Here is a 24,058-nt window from a genome sequence, read left to right as displayed (position 1 = left end):
TGGTGCCTTAATCACTAGACCAAACTGGCTCTTTTTTTACCTATACTAAAGAACAGAGAGCCAGTTTGGTCTAGTGGTTAAGGTACCGGGCTAGAAACCAGGAGACTGAGAGTTCTAGTCCCGCCTTAGGCATGAAAGCCGACTGGGTGACCTTGGGCCATTCCCTCTCTCTCAGCCCAACCCACCTCACAGGGTTGCTGTTGTGGAGAAAATAGTTGGAGGAAGGGGTATTAGGTACGTTCCCTGCCTTGAGTTATTTATAAAAATAATATAGGGAGGATAAAAATTAAATAAATAAATATTTCATCAAGGTCAAAACCAATTTTCTTATTTATTTTGTGTTTCATACTAGTAATATACCTTTGAAAACAAAACCAGTATGATTAAAACTTATATTTATCAGAATAAGTATAAATATATTAAGTGTGGTTATAATAATTTCAGATTTTTCTGAATTTCAGATACTTTGAAATCAGAATCATAGAGCACTTCTTATGTGCTTTCTTTTGTTCTCCCCCCTGCCTCATCCCCCTTTTTCTATGTCTGTGTGTATTTTCAGATATTTGTCTAATACTTTGATTTGGAAGTTAAAAGAATCTGAGGCACCCCTTCCTCCAAATACTCTGCTGTATTAAGAATTTGTCACCATGCTAAAGACAGAATATACTTGGAAGACTCTTAACCGCAATCTGAAAATGCCTGAAGATGTGTTGCATTCAGTATCTATTAAAAATATTTTCCAACTTTTCCAACAGTACTGCTTGTTCAATAATTTATTTACAAGTATTTCACCAGTAAAATTACCATTTTTATACTTTATCTGAAATGTCTGTGTAAAAAAAATCTTATTTGAAAACAGATATGAAACAAAGTAAGGTGTTGATGATGCAAAGTTTATGGCTGATGATGATCTTCATTTTTCAACCATTCTACACAGCCCTGGAAGACAAGGGTCTTAGACCCATTATATACCTCCCTCTGTCTGTGTCAGACCTACACAACAGACAGGAAATCTGACTTTCAGCTATGTCATTACTATTTCACACCTACATAAACAACAAACTCAAAATGGTAATGAACATTATATATCCAGATTAATAGTCCAGATTACCACTAGATCAATACAATGTAAACCTATTTGTAAATGTGAAGTCATAAATTATTTAACACTTGACTCATAATTTTCGCAAAAGAAGGAAATAGCTGAAATATACAATAAAAAGCTGATATCCTAAGCTATTTTTAATCTATTTATGCCCTAGTATGTTAATACCACTCATTTATCACAAGATAGTAACATGTATGCTGACCTAGCAATATAGCTTATTGCAAACGCACCACAGATACTCACTAATAGCTCAAAGTGTTATTAACACATCGTAGTGAGAATAAACATACAATGTGTTTTTAATGAGTTTAAAATGGGTTACTTTTCTGCAGCATCAGGAATGTTCTTAATTTTCAGACATACAGTGCACGTTAAAAACTTTGTATGTTCTTTTTAATACTAATAATAAGAAATATTGCTCCTAGACCTCTCTTTTTTTTTGGTTAAGCAGCATGAAAAAATGAAATCCATTTACCATATAGGAAGACAAGGATTTAAACTGGAAGGTGAACAAGTCATTTTATAAGACCAAACAATGTTGCTGAGCAAGAGGTGCCAATGAGTCCAGGTACCACTGCCGATTGAAAGGAGCTGTTTGCTTTTTATGAAGCCTAAAAAGACACTTCTTTCTCTCCCTGTCCAATAATCTCTTCCCTTCCTCTCACCTCCATCCAGTTCTTTCTCCCTTTCCTTTCTAGTGCTACTATCTGTATCCCTTACCCAATACCCTTCCTGATTTTTGCCCCCTTTTTGGCTGTTTATGTCAAAGGAAGACAGGGGAGCATATATGAGTGAAACTGTACATTACTGTGGGCAGAACTGCTTTTTGTGCATAAGAGAAAGATAATGGATGGAAGGCTGTTCAGCACTTTGGAGACGCAGGGCAAAAGGCACTTCAGAGCCCATGTACAGTATTTGTCTGCAACTCATTAAGGTAGCCACTTCTTTCCTCCGGGATTGCACGGCTGTTAACTGCTGCACGATCCCTGGAAAACATACTTTTGGTTTAAGGAGCTGCAGACAGGAGCTACATTGTTCTGATGTGTGCCCAGAAGCACGCCTTTCCTTTCAAATTCAACCTGCTGCATAGTCATGATTAATCACAAATGCAGATAAGGGATCAATTAGAAATTGGGATAAATTATTTTACAATTAGTTAATGATCATCCATAATTATTTCAATTCTGTCCTGTTTTGGAAGGTGGCTTCCAGCAAGTATGCAGAGATACATATACACTGTACAGAAGCTCAGAACCAATCTGGAATGGAGCAGCATAGAAAAATGCATGCATGCATGCATGCATGGACATAGAAATCACACACATGCACAGAGGAAGGAGGCCTCTCCAGAACTGGCTTGAAGATGGGAAGCTAGATCCTGGCCAGAACTTTTCTTTATGTATTTTGTCTATTCTTCTGTTTTGTGGTGCAGGACTTCCATATATTCAGTGTCTCCTTTTTGATTACAGATAAAGAAAACATGTGAAGAAGAGTATTATCCAGCCCCAAATTCCATAAAACCTAAACATTTTTTCTAGGTGCATAAACTTCTCTTGAAATTTCTGCCAATAATATAGTCTGATTTATTTTCACTCACTCTTGCAGTTTTGACTAGTACTTAGACTTAGCATGCAGAAACATAAAAAACACTCTTAAATGTGCTAAAATCTCATATTTCTCTTAATAGCATAATTCCTATTTGTGTGCAGTCACAATGGTTAAAATGTGGCTCTGTATTTCTACCACTTTCTTATTTTTATCATGGATTCATACATAGGTAGCTACATTAAAGGACTTTTTTCTCCTTACACATTATTATTATTATTATTTCTTCATTTTAGGTTTTTAAGAAATTCTACAAATATTTTTTCCTATCAATCTGACTTTTCAGTATGCTTTTACACACTAATAAAATGTATTTCTCTCTAAAACTGTGACTCAGACAGGAGTCAGATCACTTTAGCTTTGTTTTCAGAAACAAAATATATAGAATAAGAATGAATAAAAAGTACATTTGGTCCAAATTTAATACAAAATTGTTCATTCACCCTTCTAGAAATTGCATGCAAACATTAGAACTCTTCAGATTATTGCAATGTGGTTAAAACACACTTAAGAAAAATAGATAAAATATATAAAATGAAATGCATTAAATTAGTAAAAACTCACAAACATGATTTGCTCACAATCCATCTTTTCCAGTTTGGGGAAAGATAATAATTTAACAACACATTAAGAGCTTTCAATCTAAGGCCCCATAATAAAATCTTATTGAACATACTGAAGGTATTTAGACAACATGGAAAAACCAGTCATCATGACCAAATCAAGTCTATTAATATACCTTTCAATGTACGTATCGCGTCACCAACATAGAAAGTAGTTTGCTAACCCTTTTAAAACATCTTCAGAAGAGAAGAGTTGTTGTTTATTCGTTTAGTCGCTTCCGACTCTTCGTGACTTCATGGACCAGCCCACACCAGAGCCTCCTGTCGGTCAACACCCCCAGCTCCCCCAGGGACGAGTCCGTCACCTCTAGAATATCATCCATCCACCTTGCCCTTGGTCGGCCCCTCTTCCTTTTGCCCTCCACTCTTCAGCATCAGCATCTTCTCCAGGGTGTCCTGTCTTCTCATTATGTGGCCAAAGTATTTCAGTTTTGCCTTTAATATCATTCCCTCAAGTGAGCAGTCTGGCTTTATTTCCTGGAGTATGGACTGGTTTGGTCTTCTTGCAGTCCAAGGCACTCTCAGAATTTTCCTCCAACACCACAGTTCAAAAGCATCGATCTTCCTTCTCTCAGCCTTCCTTATGGTCCAGCTCTCGCAGCCATATGTCACTACGGGGAACACCATTGCTTTAACTATGCGGACCTTTGTTGTCAGTGTGATGTCTCCGCTCTTAACTATTTTATCGAGATTGGTCATTGCTCTTCTCCCAAGGAATTGTATTGTTGGTATTATATTATAGTTGGGCCTTTAATTATTTTTGGAAAATGGCAAGAATCAGAGCCAATATAGTCTGTTATCTGAAAATTATTATTCTGCAGATACTGCACTCATATGAAGACCATAATTTTGTGCATTATCACTAAGAGAGTAATTTCTCCAAGAAACGTCTCTTCTTCTACTACAAACTAATAACCCTACTATTTTCAAAAATACCAAACCCTTAATTCCTAATTATTACAACTGTCTGTAAAGGGTATCCATTGCTGTGAACTATTAATAAAACTTAAATGACTCTGATGCATTGTAACATTTTTATGCATTTTTAAAATTCTTATTTTGATCTTACTGCAATTATTTTATACTGTTAAAGTAGATGGAAATATGGTTTATTAAGTCAAACTATACAGACCACATTATATGCTATGTGGATAAAAGTCACATTAGTGCAATTTTACCCAGAGATGTTCTTATGTACAATAATCTAAATCTACTAAAGTAATTTAGATGAGGAATGTATATGTTCATAGGTTTCCATATACATTTCTGGTGTGTCAATATTATTAGCATAGCACGAGTCCGCATTATTGTAATAGTTTAGTTTCAGGTATCTGTGTTGTCCTCCGTAATAGAAATTAACTGGATATTAAACTATTTTCCTCTAAATAACATACCACAAAAAGAAAAGAAAATGCATTATATATGGATGGGGAGTAGCAAACTATCTAATACAAGAATGGGCAATTTGCAGCCTTTGAGCCACATAAAACCATAGTGCTTTTGGGTGGACTCCAAAATCTCCTGAAAGTACATCAATGGTATTCTGCCAGATCAAATGATACTATGTTTTCTCTTTTGGAAAGCAATCACCGAAATAGCTGGTTAGGTCTCTTAACTATTTAAATTAACTAATTAAAAATAATAACAGCCAGCCACCCAAAAAAGTAAAAAATATTCTAGGTCCTCCTATTCCAATAATAGAATCATGTCATTATCACATACATTCCTGGTTGTGAATCTCTTTTTCTTATTAATGTTGTATTATTTAAAATGGAGTGAAATTCCATAAGAGAAATCTTTACAGGATCTATTTATCTGTCACTATACTCTTTTCCGGTTTAGACTTTTTCCTCCTTTATTTCTTTACGTCTCTGTAACAATAGTAGGTGAAACATGGAGAAGATATAGGACAAGAGTCATTTGGTTAATATTTAAACAAAGAAATAAGTTGACTTCTATTAAGTCACTTTATAAAAACTTTAATAAAAAAATTCTTTATAAACAGGTTCATGTGATTCTACAATGTATCTATAGCTACTGTAGTTGATACTTGCCTCTTCTGGTGCTAAATATATATTTTAACCCTCTCCCCTGATAGAGGCTTTTCTTAGGCTATGTCTATTAGACTCCCACCTACAGGAATGCATCCCAAATCCCTTTCCTCCAGTTTCTTCCTCCTTCTGAAATATAAGCTGAGAAGGGTGACCTGCATTGCCATGCCTTAATTGGAAGTTCTGTCACCCCATAATCACAGTCACTATTTCAAATTATGTGGCCCTCAGAAACTATGCTTAAAAATGTGTTGACCCTCCCCCTCAGCCACACAAAAGTTGTCTGTCACATCATGAAAGATACAATAGTAGGTGACATAGACCATCAATGAGAATTTTATCAATAAGATATTATTAAATTTGGGGGGCATGTATCTATACATAAGCTGGCTCTCTAAGTTTTACAACTGCTCAGCAATCTACAAAATTTCTTATATAAAAATCTAGTTTTAGGCTATTAGTTTTTTGTTTTTGTGATTGTTGGGATTAGGTTTAGGGTTTGATTTATGACAATTATGATTTATTAAGGAGTATGATTACTCTTGTTGGGCATTTCTTTTATATCTATGTTCTATTGTATACTGCCCAGAGCCTTTTGAGTACATGGCATGATTTTTTTTTAATAACTGAATAAATGATCACAATATAATGATCACAATAAAATGATCACAGTATCACTATCTTGATTTAAGTTCATATGTGAGTGAACAAATTGAAGAAGGCATCTCTTGTACCTCACTTTCAGATTCAGAGAGTGGTAGTTCCTTTTCTAGAAACTGTTTGAAATATTGTACAGGTACTAATTGAGGCGAGCCTGGCATTAGCAGTAAAAACAGGTCACTCCAGAAGCTACAACAGAAAGTACTAAGTAGGAATGACATTTGAGCTTATTCCTCCTCCTCCCTCAATTCAATCCTATTTCAGGACCAAGTCTCCAAGTTCTTTGATTCTGTGCTTCTGAGATGCAGATGGGATGTTAGTGATAGTTATGACAATGCCAGAGCTTTATCTTATGTATTTATGTATTTACTTATTTATTAAACAGATTTATAAGGCTACCCAACTCACACGGTGACTCCAGGCAGCTTACAGAATTAAAAACCATAAAGACACAATAGACACGATCTTGATAGATGTAAGGTATACAACCGCTTCCAGGTAGATATCACTGACCCAGCAAAAGTAGTTTTAGAATTGCATAGGCAATTGTGAATTTTAGGGAAGCTTCTCTGGATAAAATGTAGTTCTGTTAGAAGATTAAAGTCTTGTTCCAGCAATAATGCTAAGGGGATTTTTTTTTTTTAAGTAAAGCTGTAATGGCATGAGCAAGAACTCACCAAATATCCTTCCCAGAGGAACAAAACACAAAGAGAATGTCCATCTGATGGTGATTTTAAACAATAAAGATCTTACAAGATAAAGCAGGCACAACACAAGAAAATGCCCTTCACAAGTTCCTTAATAATAATCTAAATATAATAAATTTGAGAATGCTTACTAGAAAAATCTAGCATAATAAAAATCTATCCAAAAAAGTGAATATTTCAGAATATATTATTGCTGAGGTAGTTTTTATTTTTAAAGGAACTGAGAGAAATGAAGAAAATATTTGCTTGAACTCACACATGGGATGGAGAATATATTCCTGGTGAAAGCTCAGCTTTAGAATGTTCCAACAATTGGTCTACAGAGACTCAGACTAGGTATGCATAATGTGAAAATAAAGTAAAGTAAAATAAAATAATTCATCCAATATCATTTCTTTAGTTTAACCCATTTTAACATAGTAGAATGTACTCAATTGCTGGCTTCAAGGTGATTTTTTTATTAGACATGATTTTTTTTAATTAATGCAGACTACTCGCTATAAAATATTCTACCTACACTTGCAATTGATTTTATTTTGTCTTTTCTCCTACAATATTAAATGTTTCAAATGCAATTTTGATGTTTATTCTTTGTGAATTTAATTATCTTCAGAGGTGCTAAAGGTTGTATGGAGCTTCAAAAACCCATTTCCTAGAACTCTAGAGAACAAAGCAATTTTTCATGCTTTAATTCCATTTTTCTTCTTTCCCTTTTTCTCCTGATGTAACTGTCAGAGAAATCACAGCTGTGCTGACAACGCAATGCACGTTGAACTCCAATCCATAAAGACCTTTCCTATGGAGACCCAGAGAAAGAAAAGGTGAAAATTACCTATTATTCTGAATTACAGAAATGGGTCAAAGTTTGCCTCTTAGAACCTTGACCCACTGCCAATGAGTTTAATCAGGATAAAAATAATGCTAACTCTTCAGGTTATGTTATCTTCACATTCCCTACATGATGATTTGCTTAAATCTCTTGGTAGGACGTACTCGGCACAGTGGCAAATTAAAGCTGGCCAGAGTGGCAATATTGAAACAGTTGTTGGTAATACTAGTTTATCTTTTCTTTGGACAGCTACAAAGAAAAAAACTGCCACTTCCTCAAAAATTCACAATTCACAGCTAGAGATGTCACTATTGTTGTAACGAATCTTCTGCTGACATTTAGTACAAAGAATCTTTATTTCTTGTCTTTACAGGAAAAACAAACAGAAGTGTTCCTTTAACCAAACACTTTCCATTTGCATTATTTGAGGATCACTTGTTTGGTTTCTGGCCTGTGAAGGCAGTAACATTTTGTAAACCTGATCAAAAAAGCAAAATACCTATTCAATATTGAAAACAACAAACACTGTGATTGCATCCAGTAACCTTTTTTTTTCCCTTTTTCAAAAAGAAATAAATAAAACAAAACAGTTCAAACTTTAGATATAAAACTGTGTTGTGCTTATTTACCCTGTACCATAATCTTTTAGTAGGCTACTTCATTATGAAAACAGTATTTCAAAGATTTGGAAAACACAGCAGGCCAAATTGGTATTTTCCAGTTCTGTTTGATGATTTACCAGCAAATTTCATTGCCAAAACTTCTATCTGCCCCCTTTCTAGATTAGTAAACAAGAGACTAGATTTGCTCTGGCTATGATAAAGTTTGTCAAATATTTGAAGATAGTGACAGTGTTACCTACTGTTTATTATGTAATCTAAAAATATCCAACTTTCATTCTTTCATCACATTTATATAGCTGCCCATCTCACAAATGTGACTCTGCACAGCGTACAATAAAAATAAACCTTAAAAAGAAATAAACATTAAAAGTCATTCCATAATAAAACATCATTATTATTAAACAATAATTTACTCTTTTTCAGAAGTCCTTCTGTCCTTCTGGGCACATTTCTGATGATCAATACTCTTTTAAAATGTGGCATCAAGAATTTAGCGCAGTATTCCACATGAAGACTAAGCAGAATAAAGTAATAACATTATTTCTGTCTATATAGATTCTATTGGAACTGTTATCTAGTTAAGCCTAGAATGAAGCATCTGCACTATGTATATGTTTTTTAAATGTTATGTGGCACCACTAATGTGCAGAACAGTGTGTATTCATATAGGAAAGAAAACATTTCTTCTAAGACTTTAATCTAACACCTAATTTCCAAATATACTGTCCTGTAATAGGAATGCAGGAGGGTTGTTGTTTTGTTTTGTTTTGTTTTGAGTCCATGTTTTTAATGCACTAACTCGATATGCAGTATACAGGCTAATACATCGAGTGGAATTAATTTATTGTTCAAACTGCACACTTTAATTCAAAAATATTATCAAATGAACTCCCTAATAGAAATTTGTGTCATAATACATTTGTTAGTTTTTGAAATGCTGCAAGGCTTTGGCTGATAATTAAGGAATATTCTGCCATTGAGCTTACTTTACAACTGGCACTTACTTTAGCTACTCGCGTTTGATCAAACAATCCCTTAGGAGAAAAAACACTGTTTATGGACTTACATTTAATAAGTGATAAAATCAGAATAATTTCCGTGGCAAGACAATTTCAAAGTAAACCACAGTTTCTATAACATAAGCAACTCTCCAATATACCAGACTTCTTACTGTTTCTATATAATTCAGTGTTAACAGAGACGATGAAATTAGTTCTTAAGTATACCTTAAAGCTTTTCTCTATTTATTATATTTATAAGCTTCTTTTTTACCAAGGAACTCAAGTGGCAAACATGAAAATTTTCTGGCAATCTTCAATCAATTAATTCTGACCACTCAGATAAATGAGATTGAACTGTGTAGTTCTATACACAGTGATTTACAGCTGATCATAAAATTACCCTGACACAGGAACGTAGCCAGTAATAAATATTTATGGACAATGAATAAAAGAAGTAATGCAGTTTTCATCTCTGTGTCAGTGACTTAATTCGATGTCCTTTTAAGCAGTAGGTTAAAATAATAAAGTAATCCAACTTTATCTAGTATTCCAAGAGCTTCTTGCAATTTAAATCACATAAATACTATCATGCTAAGGCAATAAAAATCAACGGATTGGATGTTTCCATTATTTAGGGTTTTTTTAATGTAAATAGTAATCATCCAGATGGCTAATCAACATTTATTTTTCCAAAAAAGAACAAACAAGCAAAGGCAAAGTTAGCACAAAGTTAAAACAAAGGATATAAAAGGCATGCAAGAAATACTTGAATAATCCCAAATTAATGCTAGGCCAATCTTACTCAGGAAATAACTGCAAAGCTGAAGAGTCAAAATCACCTTTGACGATGTTTGTTTTTTTCATTCAAAGGTTTCTTAATTTTTAAGCTAATTTCTAATTATTCTCTTTTGAAAATAAGATTTTACACAAACAGAAGAAAAATGAACAAAAAAAAGAGCAACACTTGCTAGTTGCTTTCAGCATGCTTCCTTTCAGAGAAAAAAATGGTCAAATGTATCTTGTACTGCACTGCAGAATTTTATAAAACAGGTATTTAAGTTTTGCCACTGCTACATATACCTAATACAATTAGCACATACTCTTTAGTAAGAATTGCATCCATAACAATTATTTTTCTATATTAGTGCAGCATATTATATACTAGCACAGCATTATAAAAGCAAGCAAGCAAGCAACAAAAAAACCCTCAAATTATACTTATGTTGATATAGAGTAAAAATATTTTCTTAGCAATAATCTATATCAAGGGAGATAGCTGAACAACACAGTTCTGCTTACTTGCACAGCACACACACAAAAATACACAAACTGCCAGCACTTGCTTTTGAAGTGTCAGATAACATTATTTCCAAGATGACACTGAGGGCCTTCGTTGGGTATGCATAAGGTCAGTGAATATTAACTTCATTTACACTTGGCTGAGAATTGGCTGGTGTCAACAATAGAGGTTTAGATCCTCTGCTGAGTGGAGTTAGAAGCTGACAGAAAGCTGCCACTGAGGAAGATGGATGATCCTACTGGCTGACCCCTTTCCTCCTAAGTGTCACTGTTTGGGCCTCTTTTCTATCTCTGCAACAAAAGACCCTCTCTGAGTTTCCCAGTGGCCGTCAGATTTTTAGGTACTAACAGGTCCAGACATTTTCATCGATTGGATTCCATACCCTTAAACACAAGCGTTTGTCCTTCTTTGACTAGCCAAGCCTTGGCACAGATGTCTTTTTATTTTGTAATTGCTTCAGTGCTGCCTGTTGGGAAGGATGCAGTCAGACAGGCGAACACCATGTCAACAGAGAAAATGCTGCAGCATTTATCTCAGTTTCCCAATGGCATTTTGAGGAAACCAATATGTGGCATGAGTGCAGAATTTAACCCGTTTGTAGTTCATCTGCTTCTCAGCTGCACTTAAAACTTAGTTTGCTGCAATAAGCTTTGATATCAGAAATAACCCTGCCAAAATTCTGCTACGCTTGTCAATTACAAAAAAGGAAGATCAACCCCCCCCATCCTATTTTTTAAAAAAATAATGCCACCAAACTCACCTGAAAACCCATTAAGAAATAAGAAAGTTCAGATTACAAGTTGTAGTGTTAGTTACACAAAGGAGTAATTCTACATTCAAAGAAAAATAGAGTCATATTGAACACTCTGACCTAGTTTTTCATTCAATAAAGGACCGTGACTATGATAAAACAGAAACTGTAAGCTGCAGTCAAACATCTATATGATGAATAATTATGCGAATATGACAAAATGAAACTGAAGACTTCAAATTAGAAAACCTTTGTTTTGTGGTTGTTGTGCTGACCCTTTATGTCTAATTTACTTACTTTTTGACAATTTCTAAGCAGCTAAATCAGGTTTCTTTTGCTATAAAAAATAAAGGTGGGATAGTTAGTTAGTTAGTTAGTTAGTTAGTTAATAAATAAATAAATAAAGAAGAGAGAATGAGCACGAGAGAGATATTTGGAGGCTTAATCATTGGGACTAGCTCAGGAAGCAGCAGGCTTTTCCTCCTGTTCTGTATCAGGAACACATTGGACTACTGTAGGAAGTGAATAGGTCCTACATGAAACAGATTAAAAGATAAACCAGATATGTTATTGTTATTATTGCTGCTGCACCTCACTTTTCCAATGATAAAAAAGAAGCTTCTACCTTGTAAAAGACATTAAGTATGAAAGCCACCACCACAAAATAATCCTTTCACTCACTATAATCATAGAAACATTGAAGATAGATGAATCCACAGAGCCAACTAGAACAAAACAAAATAATATGGAACTGGAGGAAAATACATATTTCTGCTTGTCATAATAAATGCACTTAAATCACTTCCATAGCTAAAGAAACTACAAGTATGAAACTGGAATTAGCTGAAGAGGCACAATGTATGTCACATGATGATGAGTGACTTTTCACCAGGGCCGCAACTGGGCATGGGCCCTGGGTGCTGTGCTGGGGGGGGCACCAAAATGAGCACTGGGGGGTGCCAAAATCAGCGTGGAATCCATGTTTGCCCCAGGTGACACAGACCCTAGTTGCGGCCCTGCTTTTCACTGGCTCAACTTGAATTAGATTCTAATAAGCCATGCCACTGCCATCAATAAAAAAAACTGAGTAACAGTTCATTTTATCTCCAGAGACAGGAGCAGTATGTGATAGGACACAATCCCCATTCTAATCTCTAGGCCTCCATTTCTTTCCCCTATCATCACTTAGGCCTCAATCTCCTCCTCGTTTCTTCCAAAACACCATCATTTTCTGCATGTTTGCCTAACAGGAGTCACTGTTTATTAGGACTTAGGTTAATGCTCCACACTACATATGAATGCCTTAAAAATGAGAGACTAAAATATTTATTGTAGAAAAATATATCCACTGGCAAATCAGAGGAGAAGTAGTCTCACAAACCACAAATAAAATGTAAATACAATTTAACATATAGCTTCTCCTTCCTCTGTGTGTGTATGTGTGCTTGTTATCTCTTGTTTATTCAATTTAAGGGGAAAAAATACAAAATCAAACATATAGCCTACAAAAATCTCTAGGGTAACTTTTAAATACTAAAACTTTTAATAACTAATGTTATTTCAATTTATTTAAGATTTTGTTTGAGAAAAAGTTGCAAGATTGTGTTTTTACTTTTATCCCAAATGACATAATTATTATAAATGTAGTGACTCCCTTTTAAACTAGAAAATAATCATTTGTATTAATAACAAAAGCAGCACAGTGCAGGTATGTAATTCATTAGCATTGCTGACTCAGAAAAGTCAAAAATCTTTTTTGTCATGGAATGTGAAGACCTAGAATCAGATATGATATGATTACATGAAAGATTTTCTATAAAAAGACTAGAAAAAACTGGACCCCTTAGACAAATCTGCTTACAGTAGATTACAACAGATAAAATAGAAGGCTTGATCCTAGTAATTTCTTATCAAGTGTATGTGCACATTCATGTTATAGCTTATCAATATAAAGACGAGGCCCAGAATCAGGATCCAAAAAACAAAGAAAAATATTTTTGTGACTCAAAGGAAACTTTCAACAGGAGTTTTCCATGTGGCATGCTAAGGTAGTTTTTGGAGCAGGGGGTGGGTGGGACACAAGGAGAAGAGGGAGACCGTGATATATCATTTTATATAAGCTGTTCCCCAACATTCAATTATTTACCCAAGACTGTTTTGCTATTTAGATCCCAGACCATATTAAATAAACAAACTGTGTAAACTGAGACTCTTGAAATTGAAGTTGCATTTGTTTCATTGCTGTTTAGCAGAGCAAACAATCTAAATTATGAGAAAACTGTGACATTATAGGACTACTATTATATACCTTCTTAAGCATTAACACAATTCTGAAATGATAAATCAAAGATTACCAGTACATTCCAAGAAATTTACAGTGCTGAAAGAAAAAAAATGGTTTGACTGTTTGGTAAAATTATACATTCGGGGAAAGAAGGAAAAACTCCTCATATATTCCATTAATACTGCCAAGTAGTCAAATTAATAACAAACACAGTAACACCAGCACCTTGTTCTATTTACATTGCTCAATACAATGGAATAATCTAACGGGGAAGGGAAAAGGTATCTAGGCCATTTAGACAGCTATTGCAGTCACTTATTCACACAGGAATATAAATAAAACAGATTATAAACCCTTAAAATGTTTGTAATATAGTCCTTGGCCTAACATGCAAAGCAATGCTCCTAAATTAAGAACCTGTGGCACTGAGGAAAATCAGTCCCTGATGAGTTCAAGAGAGGTTCTGTGGACCACGCCCAACAACTGAAAGCATCTGATGACCATGCAACTGAATGCCCAGCTGCGGATTGTCACTGGATGATTTCTACCGATGTTCACAGAGTGATTAGCCCCAAAGCACAGCAATAAGAGGCTATCTCAAGAGATGCAAGTTCTTTCAAGTCATAATTAATTGATCCACAGAGATCCTTAATTGATAGGTTAAAATGCCCAATGCCAAGTATAATATAAAGAAAGGAAAGTTCCATGATGTCAGCATAGTGCCTGTAGACTGAAGTCTTTCCAAAGTCTGTGCCAGAAAGAAATGTACTTGGTAGGTGATCATATTTGCTGTTTAAAAAGTAAAATTGAAAGACAGAATCAAATATATTCTCTGCACATCTATATTACCCTATTTCAGTCTGTTTTTTATGAGTATGTATGAGTATGAAAATAGCATTGTAAAGTAGTATGTCAGTAACACAGAGATACTAAATTTCCTGTCTGGATTCTCATCTTCTCATGTTTGATTGTATTTACAAGGTAAGGTAAACATTTTTGTTAATGGATGACAATGGTTTTATAAACTTCTGGTTTCGGGCAAATTTTATGTATGCTTGGATAACTCAAGCAAAGAATTATTGCCTAATCTTAGGAGCCGTGTTGCACTGGATTCATGCCCAAATGATCAAAATATATGTAGTCTCATGGCATGTCCATCAATCAATGTCAACATTCTCCTGGCCTCTAGTTTTAGACTGGCACCTAGATGTATGTTATCTATTCAGTGCTAATCAATAATGAATGTCCTGTATCTCCTAAAACTAAATATAAATACATATTAAAGTATATACTGTAGCTATAAAAATCTAACATTAAAAACAAAGATTTTTTTTTTCTTTTATACAGCATAGTGTGTGCTGAAAGGAATATTATAGGAAAGGAAAATTGAATGCTACTGCTGAATCTATGTATCTTCCATTTCAAATAAAGTTTTGAATGAACAATGTCTCTAGTATGAAAACCCAATATACATTTGTTTTGTGTTTATATTCACTGATTGGCCATAAAGACAACCATACAGTCAGAATTAGTGGACCCAAAACTTATCACCCCAAGAGTTAAGAGAAGAGCAAATATTATGCATAAAGGGTATGACAATGAAATATTTCATCTACAACAGATAAGACTGGGTTGATATTTGATATTTCACTCAAGAATTTAGACTTATTAAACCTTCAGGCAACAAGCTTATAGGTGGAATATAATCATAACTCCCATCCGACTTGATGGAATTCTAAATTTGTTTCACTCTACAGTCCCATAATTTTGAACAAACTTGCATTAAAAATAAAGCAAAACAAAACAATATAAACAAAACAAAGCAAAGCAAAACAAAGCAAAACAAGCAAACAGAGGTCAGCTTCTAGACATCTTTCCAACTGTAATAACAGAAACTAAGCACGGAAGAGTCAGCAACATCCTCAGCATAATTGCCTCTACCACTGGGATATACTGGGGAAACATCTCTGGATTTTTTTATGTGCAGCCTGATTTGGCTCATTTTCATACTCAATCTTTTGCCAGATTCTCTCCACCCCTCACATCAAATTGGTAAGGTTCTGTGCTCCAACCTATTGAGATCATTATATTGGCTGTACAGTGACATTTGTCAAAGTGTATTCTAGATAATGCCTATCTAGAAGCTGAACACTCATTTATCTTAGGGCAAATTAGCGAGACTGCCCTCTACCATCCTTACTAGCTTCGCTTGATGTTCCCTATCATTTCACTATATCTGCTCTGACCGTTTTATTTTCTAAGCAATTCATATGCAGCGGGGTTCCAGATATACTGTTGACCATATTTAAGGCCTGCTGTTTTACAGTACATCATCACCATCTGATGCAGAAGCATGGTGGAACCTAGGGAAGGTGCCACACTAGAGTCTCAGGCCCAAGCCCATTCTGTGTAACTCAAATGAGGGCATGGAGCATTCTATTCATTTTAATGACAAACAATTAGATTACATGTACCAGTAGCTTTCAGGTGACAAAAATACTGGCAACCCGTACCTGTTACAGTAAATAGGGCTGTTTGCAAAATTCATTTAGTTCATTTCTTACTATGAAATGACCTAATTTGTACTGTCCAAACTGATTTGGAATATTTCTCCAAATTTTGTGAAATTCCTTCTTTTAAAAAAAGAGAAAAAAAAGGGGGTGAGGCATGAAAAAAACATGAAAAAACAGGAGAATAAATTGTATACAAAATTCTCATCTACACTTGTTCATTTGACTTCATATAATCCTGTTTTTCAATGCTAAGTTTTTTCACCATGTTTTTGCATCAGTTCAGAACAGACAATTCAGAAACAGTGAAACAACTTAGCATTAAAAACTGAAATATTATATAAAGGCAAGTTCATTCATTCTAAGATGACAAAAACTTCCTTTCCACATAATACAGATACCATTTTACTAGTACTCAGATACTTAGATCCTTGTTAGTCATTTCCTGGGTATACCAGCTGCAACATATGACCCAGGCCTTTCACTGTTTCTACCAAACCATTTTTTTTGGAAAGGTAAAACATAGTCCTTGTAAACACATGCTATCTATGGTAGCTAAGGGTACTGTCATGCATTGGCCTTATTTCACTGGTGTGTGTTTATCTATAAGAACAAATCTAGCAAAAACACCAGTTTGGCAAATATTAACAAATAGTTTCTAAGTCATAAAAAGCAAGCACCCTCCCATGTCTTTGAAGATCAGGGAGAAAAACAATTTTTACAAAGGAATACAATGAACTGAAGTATATTTTGACTATTTTGTTCTTTGAAAGTAATGAAAAATTGAGTATCACAACTGTTGATATAATCAATAACAGATGGCTTCTTCAAATTTCTTGAAATTCGATATTCTATGTTTTAGTTATATTTTTCTAATCCCAGGTTATTTAGTCCAATTAATATATAACAGAGTGTCACGTAAGTGCATAGACTGCATATTAAACTGGTAAGAACAGATCCTACACTTGTTCTTAGCCAAAAGACCGAGAAGTGATAGACTGCATATTCAAAGTGTGTGGGTTGGACACTCACTTTCCTACATAGTACTGGAGAAGACTCAGAGTGATTTGCTGTAGACTGTATGATGCAGCAAGGAATATAGATCTGAAAAATAGTAAAATGCCAAAATAGTTGTTTGATAGGAAGAGTGAACAGTTAACAATTATTCATAAATGGTAAAAAAACAGAGCAAGTAGACAAATTTGTATAAATTGATAGAATATTTACTAAAGGCAGAAAAATGAATTTTAAGACTTAAAAATGCTGGCAGAAACTTAGTAGATAATGAGGGCTGTTGCAGCAACCTTTTGAAAAAAAGTAAAAATAGCTGTGTATAAGTAAAATGGCTGTGCCTTGAACTTCTGCCCATTTTATCAAATGGAAGTGAGAATTGAGTGTCAGAAGAAACAGACGTTAAAGTCAGTGGGATGGAGTACTTGAGAAGTGTGTAGAGTAAAAATAACAAGGGAGACAGTTCAGAGTGAATGGAAGCCAAATGAATGTGAATGGAATACAAAAGAAAGTAGTAAGTATGAAACAATTATTTTTGGTGGTTTGATCGTAAGAGAATGAATAAAGATCAAATCTCAAGCAAAAATGTGAAATAAAAAAAGACTGGGGCAGAACAAGTTGGCCATGGGTGGATGGAGTTGTTGAGATCTTCAAAAAGGAGAGGTAAGCAGTTTAAGGAAGAAATTACAATGTATGAAATAGTTTATGGATATAGTGGAAGCAAGGATGGTTTGCAACCATAAAAGGAATGGAGAGACATGATAAATGGTATTATAGGTAGTCCTTGTTTAGCAACTGCCTCCTTTAGCGACTGTTTGCTGTTACAAACAGTTGCTAGAGTGATGAAAAAGTAACTTTATGACCAATCCTCGCATTTACAACCTTCACAAGTCAGTAAAGCAAAGGAAAACTGAAGAAAGATCATAAGCGCAGTTGCAGTTTCATCTAGCAACCACTTTGCTTAACAACTGAGTTGCTGGTCCCAAATATGGTCACTAAACGAGGGCTACATGTAGTATAAACTAGATCTAGGTTTCCTTTTTTTTTTTTTAACTCATGCCTTTCATTTCCTTATGCCTTTTTAATGCTTTGCTCAACAGCTGCTTATCCAGAAAAAAAATAGCCTTATGGGTATGTATGTATACTGTAATAAGCTTTACCTGGATCCTTCATTTTTGTAAGGATGGTGTTACCGCTTACACTGTGTTCAGTCTTTAGAGTTAAGACTGCTGATGTTGGCTGTGTGTGGATAGGTTTTCCAAGAAATATCTACCTTACTGTCTCTTTCCCAAATCCTTATCTACCAAGCATATCTCACATTGCTTTCCATAATGTGTTGACAGTAATGGCTATTCTTACCTGTTTACCATCAAGCCAGAAAGGTGTCTGTATCTTTCACTGGAGCATTTTGCAGCTGTTGTGTGTCTCCTCTTATTTATTGTGAGAAGAGAGGTTGTCCTGAAGGGTTTTCCCCTCGAAATAAAAGGTGAGGTCCCCGATAACACTCCCAAAGACTCCTTAGTCTTTTACAAGCATTTATGAAGGCTCTGCAATTATTCATATTCTCCTGGAAAACTTGGAAATATTGACAAATTTCTGAAAAGCCACTACAGTCATTCCGTAAGTAAGCCACTTACAGAAATTCCACTTTATCTCTTGCAGCACACAAATATGAAACAGATTAATTCATAACCTTTCAGATTTAATACCTATACATCCACATTCATCTTATTGCTTTTAATCAGCTACATTTAACATTCTAGTTCAGGGGTTGCACAACACAGGCAAACAGTAAGACTGTATGTTTAATGTTAGAAGTAAGAGAGCAATAATTGATTTTTTATCATATTCTTAAGTGGCAATAAATATAAAAGTAGTTTGAAGAGTAGGTAAATATCAATGAAAGCATTAACTCCATGGTTTCTTCAGATAAAGGTGACTATATTAGAATTTCTGTATTAATCCATAAAAATATATTCACAGTTAAGTGAATGCATGAATTTAGTGAAGTGAATGGGCATTGACATGTTTTGCCCAATTGTGCCAATGTGTCACCAAAAAAAAAAACGTATTAGCCAATTTTATGCACAAAAAAAACAGATGACTGTTCTATAGCTTCTAGATTTTACAACTTTTTATTTTATTTTGTTTGTTTCTTCACTATAAACTATAAAGTGTCTTATGAATGCAATGGGTAATAAATCTAATACATTATTAAAAATGCAATTCCAAAACATGAACCACTTTAAAAATATTTTAAATCTAAAACAATTTTCTATAAAAATGATCACCTAATACTATAGATATGAGAATTTCTATATAATATACAGTAAATATTACAAAAATGAATATAAATATTGTAACATTTATGTCACAATTTATATTAGAAGAAAAACTCTTGAACAACTCTGATGTTCCTGGGATCTGCTGGAGCCACTCTCCCAGCTTAGGAGTCATAGTCCGAGTGCTCCTACGATCACTGGGACCACTTTGGCTTTCACTTTCCACATCCTCTCTAGCTCCTCCTTCAGGCCCTGCTTCAGGCCCTGGCACTTCTCCAGCTTCTCATACTCCTTCTTCCTGATGTTGCTGTCACTTGGCACCACTACATCTATCACCACCACTTCTTCTGGTCCTTGTCTACTACCACAATGTCTGGTTGATTGGCCAGTACCTGCCTGTCTGTCTGGATCTGGAGTCCCAGAGGATCTTAGCCCTGATATTCTCCATGACCTTCTGTGGAATCTCCCATCTGGACTTGGGAGGGTCTAGCCCATACACTATGCAGACGTTCCTGCACACAATGCCAGCTACTTGGTTGTGCTGTTCAGTGTATGCTGTTCCTGCCTGCATCTTACACCCTGCCACTATCTGTCGGGATGTCTCTGAGGCCTCTCTGCACTGTCTGCACCTTGGGTCCTGTCTAGTGTGGTAGACCCCTGCATCCATGTAGAGGAGGTGGATGATGGTAGTTCCACTCTTGAATTTGTATCCATATCCAATCCTTATGATTATCTGGCTGTGGGTGCTCAAGCTTTTGCAGAACAGCAGCAGGGACAGTGAATCATCTTGGTATATGCCGCACTCGATGGCCATTTTTGTGAATTGTCTTGAGTTAACTTCCAATGTCGTCTTCCACAATCCCACTGAGTTCTTGAGGAAGGTCCTTAATGTCCTGTTGACTTTGTATAGCATCAGGCATTCACAGATCCATGTGTGCGGCACTAAATCATAGGCTTTCCTGTAGTCAATCCAGGTTGTGCTCAGATTGGTCTGTCTAGACCTTGAGTCTTGGGCGACTGCTCTATCTATGAGCAACTGGTGTTTTGAGCCTCTGGTGTGGTTCCCAATGCCCTGACCTGTGCTCATGTATTGGGCCATATGGTCCTATAGCTTGATGGCTATGATGCCTGATAGGACTTTCCAAGTTGTGGGGAGGCAGATTATTGGCCAGTAGTTGGACAGTGCTGTTCCCTTGTGGGGGTCTTTCATAATCAGCAGTGTCCTTCCTTGTGTTAGTCAGTCTGGGTGGGAGCCTGCTGCTAGCACTGCTTTTAGTTTCTTTAGCCAGTAGGTGTGGATCATGTCCAGGCCAGGTGCTATTCAGCTCTTCATGTTCTTGACCCACTGTTGGATGTCTGCTACTGTGATGGTGACTGGTTCCTGCTCTGGGAGATTGCTATGATCTGCTCTCAGGTCCTGCAGCCACTTTGCACTGGTGTTATGTGTCTTCTCTTTCTCCCATATGTTCTTCCAGTATTCTTCAGTTTCTGCTGTTGGTGGGTCTGCTGTTACTGTGTTGTTGCACTGCAGTTGGGAGTATACCTTGGATGGTTCTCTGGCAAACAGGGTATTTATCTTCTTGGCCTCTGCTTCTCTAGTGTATCTCCTTAGCCTGGTAGCCAGTGCGGTGAGCCTTTGTTTAGCAGTATCTACGGCTTCAGATGAAGTCAGGCCCTTGTATTTTTTCAGTAGCCAAGTCTTATCCTTAATCTCCACATCCTTCTGTAGTTCCACCAGCTGCCTAACTTCTCTCCGAGTTGCCTTGATCTTAGCCTCCAACCTCATTTTCCAGGGGATATGTACTGCTGTTCTTCTTGATCATGTAACCAAGCATCTCCAGGATCACGGTGGCTGTAGCATATACCAGTTCATTGGTTTGAGTTATAGTGGTAGTAGGAATTGTTGTGAGGGCTCTGTTGGCATCTTCTAGCATACTCTGATAGTACTTCTCCACTGAGCCTTGGTAATCGGTCTCGAGAGTTGACTGCAGCTAGTTTATCCATGATCTTTTGCCTCATATCAGCTGCTGCACTCTGTAATGGAAGGGGTGGCAGTGATGTTCCAGTTTCAGGTGTTGGCTGCACCTCCAGTTGTTCTTCCGGGTCTTCTTGAGTCTGGGATATAATGTGCAGTTAGTCTATCTCAAGTTGTGAGAGCAGCTTCCTCTTTGCTATGTTGAAGTGTTGGGTAACTAGCTGTTTCTCAGTTAGTGTGGATGCAGGTCTTCCATCCATCCATAGTTCCCTCATATGTTTCATATATCCACTCTCATTAGGTCTGCTGTTGTAGTAGCATTCCATCAATTCCAGGTTCTCTTGTCTCGTCCATGTATGGTTTGTTCCAGTAGCCCACTTATCTTCAGATTGTCCTGGTTCCCCAACATCTGACGTGGACCTTGTTAATCCGGGCAACATCTGAGCTGGCATGACTCTCTTAGTTCATGTCACTCTCATATTTTTGAGGTAGGCAGGTGAAGTGTTAGGGGGTCTTTGCCCAAGGACCCCTATTGGAAAGGTAGGTACCAGCCAGGATTTGAACCCGTTTCCTGTGTCAAAGGGTGGCACTCTAACCACTATGCTATCCACACATATATATGTATGTGTGTTTGTAGTGACTGGGCAAAAGTCAAAGACATTGGGGTGAGGGGAGTTGGCATGCCTTATTAGAAAGATGCAATGCTAAGCAGCAAGTTTTATTTTGCATTCGAAATTTCTGAGATATTTTCCACAACTATTCCCATGTACAGCTTACACATATTTGGCCATTAAAACCCTAAAGGCTTAGCTAATTCAATACAAAAGGTGAAACAGCACACAGTTAATATAATGGAATAGATATCAGAAGCTGTGTTTTGATAGAAAAATCAATAATCACCTTTTTCTGCATATTTCTCTCAATAAGTGTTCAGTGATTTTTTTCACTAATGTGGACTTGAAGTGGTGTCTCACAATGTTTTATATGCAAAATGGTTAAATCTGAGTAAATGCTCAGATTTACTAAGCATTTAACAAGCTAATATTCTCTAGATCTGCATATTGCAATACACTGTACCCAAGAATGGTTTATATGTAATAACATCAGCATAACATAGCAGTGGCCGAGTGGCCCATGACTCCGCGCAGGTTGTCACCCAATAAACCACACCGAGGCTGGAAGGTCCTTTGTTCTCTTTTATTTCTGGGCACAGCAACAAGAGGTCTCCTGCTCAAGTGCAAGAGCCCCGAACAACACACCTGACTTCTCTTTTATACATTTTCTAGTAAGGAAATACAGACAGCAAAATCTCTTTATTGGCTGATTCTTTTAGCACTTGAGCAGTAACCTTACATACTACATACTATCCCATAATATCTCTTAGCATGTTCAATGTTTTCTAAACCCCCGCCTTAGGGGTGTGCGTTCCACTATGCTAATTAGCCTTTAGGTTACAGCTAGGTCAGCGGTGGTCCCATAACAAGGTCACTTTGTGGGTTTTGAATACCTCAAAACCAGTTTTCCTCCCTTTTCCCAAGTACAGCAGATTTCAAAACCAGTCTTCTTCCCCTTTTTCCCAAGTGCAGCAGACTTTCCTCCTACTGTCAGATACCTGCTGTTCAACCGACATCCTCTTGAAACTTAACCACAAGTGTCTAATATTATCTGCTAGCAAGCAAGCATTAAACAATTTTTCTTATGACTACCCGGGCCCTCAGTTCCCCCCTATTCCTTCCAATAGATCTACCACAGTATGAGCTGCTTGCACTTGCAATGGTTGACCATAGGTTAGCTTTTCAGCCTCTTGTACCAGCAGGGCAGTAGCTGCTGCTGCTCGTAGGCAGGCTGGCCATCCCTTCTCCACTTGATCCAACTGCTTAGAGAAGTAGGCAACAGGTCTTCTCCAAGATTTCAGAAATTGGGTCAAAACTCCCACAGCCAAGGCTCTAACTTCATGCATGTACAAATGAAAGGGTTTTTCCAAGTTTGGTAGTCCTGGTGCAGGGGCTTCCATCCAAAGCTGCTTTATCTTAAGAAAAGCCTGATCACACTCCTTGGTCCATTTAAACACATCTTTGTTTTCCAGTTTCGTGGCCTCATACAGGGCCTTTGCCATCAACCCAAAATTGGGTATCCAAATTCTGCAAAATCCTGCCACTTCTAAAAATCCTCTCAACTGCTTCCTATTTTTGGGAACTGCCATTTTGCAAACTGCTTCTTTTCTCTCAGCAACAATTCTCAAGTTCCTTGTGAAATTTGGTAGCCCAGGTACTGTGCTTCAGGCTGCACTACCTGAGCCTTCTCTTTGGACACCTTCTATCTGCCTGCCTCCAAATGATTTAACAGGGAAATTGTATTCTGAGAACACTCTTCCCTGGTTGGACTTCCTAATAATAGACCATCCATTGTAACGATGTAGCTTGAGCGTCAGCCTCTGGGGTCCATTTTTCCAAGCTTAAGGCTCAACTAGTATCAAATATGGTTGAGCTATTTTGAACCCTTGAAACTTAACCACAAGTGTCTAATATTATCTGCTAGCAGGCAAGCATTAAAGAATATGTTTTTCTTATAACTACCCAGGCCCTCAATAGCACCCTAAAAAAGTATACCATGCCAACTTTAACATCTGTTGACTTGATTCTAGCAACATACAAAATCCTGGTGACAGTATACAAATTTCACACCTGAGCTACCTGAATACAAACATATCTATTTAATTTTTATCCCCACTATTTATT

The 24,058-nt window shown here is 36.3% G+C and overlaps 1 protein-coding gene and 1 pseudogene across 2 annotated transcripts in view; both read right to left on the bottom strand.

The window, feature by feature from the left end:
* EPHA7 (EPH receptor A7) overlaps positions 1 to 24,058 on the bottom strand; it is a 194,211-nt gene that overhangs the window by 157,147 nt on the left and 13,006 nt on the right. The gene's annotated exons all lie outside the window — the stretch shown is intronic.
* Positions 16,910 to 17,047, bottom strand: LOC134488738 (U2 spliceosomal RNA; annotated as a pseudogene).

This window comes from Candoia aspera, chromosome 1, assembly GCF_035149785.1.
Source record: "Candoia aspera isolate rCanAsp1 chromosome 1, rCanAsp1.hap2, whole genome shotgun sequence".
NCBI lineage: Eukaryota > Metazoa > Chordata > Lepidosauria > Squamata > Boidae > Candoia > Candoia aspera.
The sequence above is the reverse complement of the archived record's forward strand: the minus strand, read 5'-3'. Positions and strand labels throughout refer to the sequence as shown.